Genomic DNA, 4649 nt, shown 5'->3' on the forward strand with positions numbered 1-4649 from the left:
CGGTTTCTGTTACCAGACACATGATAAGCTGAATTTAGCAGCTGGCTAGCGATTTACCCTTTGAGTTTTCCGGCCCCTGGCAAGTGAGAATTCTGATATCATGCCTGAACAACACTGAATAGTAAACCACATACTGCTTTAAAAACGTGTGTGGTCTGTGCATGTCCTTTTCTTTTTATGAGCTATTTTTCTTCCGAACTAATCCTTTTAGTACCTTATTAAATTCCTTATGGCATATTCACGCTCAGAAATGGCAGAAAGCACAGAGCATCCCTCACCCATTTTCTTTGACATAGCAATTTTTGCCTGATAATGATGTGGTAAAATAGCAGCATACTTGGAAATCAAGAGTGAACTACTAATGAATGTTTGTCCCTTATTTAATCTAGTACATTTGTTTTGTTGCTATACGTGTTAGCCTTCCGATCTATGGTTAAGAAGCCATTCTTTTCAAGCTTATTACTGCTAGAGATAGGGGAATGTGTTACATCAGTGAAGTTAAGTAAATTTTGCCACACTTTATCTCTTGCTTTATAAATCACAGCAAGTAGCATAATTCATTTCAGTAATGTATTCTCAGGGCAAGTGTATGGCTCTACATGTAATAGTAATAAAGATTTTCTGGTAAAACTCAAGTACTGTTCGCTTAAAAATATTCTAGATTTCATCAGTCTTCTGATGATAACAAAATTACTTTCATTTACCTTTTGAAAACTGATACTCCACCTGTATGTAGATTTTTTCAGTTCCTGAACTTTTAGCTAAGGACTTACAATTCAGTTTTTACATTGTCATTTAGAGAATGTTGGGTTTCATTCTTGAAATATGGAGGTTAAAAATGGTAATGCAGAGAACATTATAAATTTTGAGGATTGCCAAATTGGGTTCTTATAGGCCTCTAAAATAGCTGTGGAAACAAACAAACAAAAAAACCCCAAAAAACAAAAATAAGAATTTAGAAAACAGAGGCTTAGGGTTCTATATGACTCACTGCAAGACCTTTGGCAAGTCACTGAATGCCTCTGAGCTTCTGTCTTCCTGACTATTCAATGAGAAAAGCAGACTAGATGTTCCTTCTAGCGTTCTCTCTAGCTCTGATGTTCCCAGGACAACCACACCTTAGGGGTCAGAGAATAATAACTATAAATAATGATTTATTTCTTTCAGAAAAAAAGCATGCACACTAAATTAATATATTACAAAGTAAGGGAGGAGCCCAATATAAAGAAAAGGACATGGAGTGAATCAGACTGGTGTTCAGATCTTAGCTTCACCATTAATGGCTTTAAGTACTTCATGTAATGCTCTCTGAGAAGTTTCCTCACTTATAAAATGGGAGTGATCATTCCTCCTTGATGTGGCGATGACAGCAAATAACCAAATATATGTACAGAGCTTAGCACAGTGACAGGCACAGGAAGTACTCAACAGAGCCTAGTCATTATTTGTGTTGTTTTGTCACAGAGGACTGTTATGAGTAAAAAGGCAGCCAGTACAATTTAGGTGCTCAATAGATAATACTTATTCTTGAATATAAGCAGTAGGAGTCTAGAGGTATAAGACTAGTCACATGGTATGAGAAAAGAAGCATTAAAAATGGCCAGAAAAATTCCCATATCATGAGAATGAGGCAAGGAGCTTCTCAGTAAGGTCAGTAATCCCACACTGGGGAAGTAGGTGAATGATGTTGACTCAAAGTAGAAATTCACTGTGGATGTGATCTGCTCCTATGTCATCTAACACAAAGAATACATCCCTTTACTTCTAAATTATAATTTTACAGTTGAACCTTCCAATGGTAGATTTGCTTGAAGTGAGACCCTCTCATGGTCTACCCCAGTTATATCTAAGAGTTACTTACAGATCTTATGATCTTATGATCTCTGGCAGAATCCTTTTAGTTTTTTCTGTTCATATATATATGATCACATATATATAATATATTATATGATATATTATATGATATATGTGATATATAATATATATGATATACATGATCATATATCAACATCATATATATGATACATACTATATGATCATAATATATATCATATCATATCATAAATATCATATACATGTGATATATATTATATATATGATACATATATTATATCTATCTATATCTATCTATATCTATCTATCTATCTATCTATCTATCTATCTATCTATCTATCTATCTATTCCCCCCCCCCCAGTGCACTATTGATTTTGCTGCTGCTTAGTCTGAGGAGGTAGTCATTTGGAAAACTGTCCTCTACGGGTATTTCTGCTTTTAGAACTAGGCAAGGGGTCTGCTCTGACTTTCCTTCAGTCATGTTCCACTCTAGGTGGTAAGGCATCCACTGGGCCTACCTGTCCCCTTCTAGTTTATGCTCTGGGTACCCAGGACTCCAGATTCATATGTTCAGAGAGACTTCAGGCTTTAAACCTGGTTCCTCCATTCTGAAGCTACAGCACATGAATATGTATACCCTATAGGTTCAAGGGGTAGTTAAGGTAGCTACTTACTGCAAGAATGTGTATGGAGATTGGAAGTGTGGCCTGGGATATGCATACATGGGTGAACAAGGCCCCTTCTCATATGGGACAGAGCCAGCATGGGAAGAAAAAGGGAAGGGTTGTGGGCAAAAGACAGAAAAGGGGGAAGAGAATTTTAAATTTGAACTAGCCCTCCAGGCCATTAAGAAGATAGATTTGGCAAGGTAGGAGGATGGGACATATTCTAGACAATTTGGTAGTTTGATCCATAATGTTTAAATATTTGGGCATGCATGTACGTGTCTCCTTTGTACTCCTACCCAGGCCTGTGGATGCTGGGGTAGGCCAGTCTGAGTGAGGTGATCACCACCGATAACTCCTTCAGCTCTAAGGAGGGCTCTGCTGTTACTAATTCCTCTTAGCACAAGTGATACAGTCCATGACTTTAGTAAGATTTCACTGAAGACCTGGAAATAACTGAAGTCTAATGCAGAGTAACCAACAGCTGTACTCAGCAATAGTTACTTTTAGGACCTGTAAACCCAGCTGGACTGCAGAGTCCCTGACTAGTTCCCACAGTGTCTGGTATTATGCAGACCAGCTTAAATCCTACCAGTGAGAATCACTTAATAGCTCCAATCTCTAGTCTAAGCTCAACTATTTATTGTTGTTATTCTTGTTTTAAATGTTTTAAATGAAATCAGACCTGTTTTACTGAAACCAGAATAACTGACACTAATACAATCTGCTTCCTTGAGATAAGATCCCACCTACCCATCTCACCCCCAACTTGTGTGTAATTTGACCACAGTGGCCTGGAAGAGATCATTACAATTGTTCTCCCTATTTCGCAAAATCCTGATTGCTCTGTCTTAACTAGCATATATCTGTGCTATTAACAGATCAGTCTAGGCAGCAGAGCTTAAGCCTCAAGTCAATTCCCCCCTCATAGCTTCACCTGTAATAGGAGGAGGAGGGGGTGGAAAAAGTGTGAGACTTGCAAGTCCCTCCTGTCATAGCCTGGCCTCAGCTCCCAGAATCCTATGAATAACTATCTAGGCAAAAAAAAAAAAAAAACAAAAAAAAACCAAAAAAAACAAAAAAAACAAATTTTCCAAGAACAAGTTATTCTTGATTTTAAGGCAGTCTAAATCAAGACCGGGGGGTGGGGAAGGGATTTCTCTACCCTCCAGGGGCAAAGTCTTGCTGATATTCCCAATTGTAGAATTAAAAATTCAATGTATCAGTTTGAAGTGGCAGCACTTGGGTCAACTTTTTATAATCCAGGGCTTTCTGAAAATATGGGTCTATATCTGTATCTATATCTGAAATTTAAAAGGCTCATCAATGTGAATTCTCCCAGAACAAAATGAGGTATGAGGTGTCAACCACTTGCTACCTCTCCCTGCTTAGTTTTCCAAATTATTAGAATCAAATCTCTGCCACACATTATTAAATGTGTTTACTACTAAACAAATTGGTATTTATCACTAAAGGGAATAAGATATATCATGGACTATTGGGGTGATTGAAAGAAAAAAGTATTGTATGTTAGAGTAACATAGTAGCACCTCTAAACACCAGGAAGTAGGAGCAGCTCAGTGACATTACTGTTGGCTACTTCACAAGATGTATGTGTTGGTTTCAAAAGCAGACTGCAACTCATAAAATGAGAATCCAAAGGTTAGGTAATTCTATTACATTTCCTTTCATACTGATGCTAGCTGTGCTAGGGAACATATTTGAATTCAATTCAATGTTTTATTGGGTGTCTTCTATGCACAAGCCAGTATGATAGGCATTGAAACTCAGACTACACTACCTTGGCTCAAAGCAACATTTTCAGTTCCTCTGCTTGGCTGTGTTTATATCCACCCTAGCAAACCTGTAAGAGTTCTGTGGCTGCTGCTGAAGACCAAGGATTTCTTTTGTTCTTCTCCATTTTCCTCCTTCGTTATTTTATATGACCAGGGAGAATGTTTGGATCTGCCTTCATCTAACAAGTGAATTGCTTTGTCTTAGCATGAACACTAGGTGTAAGACACAACTATAAGATAAAAACCAGATTACAGAATCAGCGAATCTGCTTTCAAACTCTTAACAAGTTGAGTCATTTAACATTATCAAATCAGACTTTGATCATAAGTCAAATTGGAATAAGAACGGTACCA

The sequence above is a fragment of the Ursus americanus genome, chromosome 1 (genome assembly GCF_024610735.1).
Source record: "Ursus americanus isolate L20-20 chromosome 1, mUrsAme1.1.p, whole genome shotgun sequence".
Lineage (NCBI taxonomy): Eukaryota > Metazoa > Chordata > Mammalia > Carnivora > Ursidae > Ursus > Ursus americanus.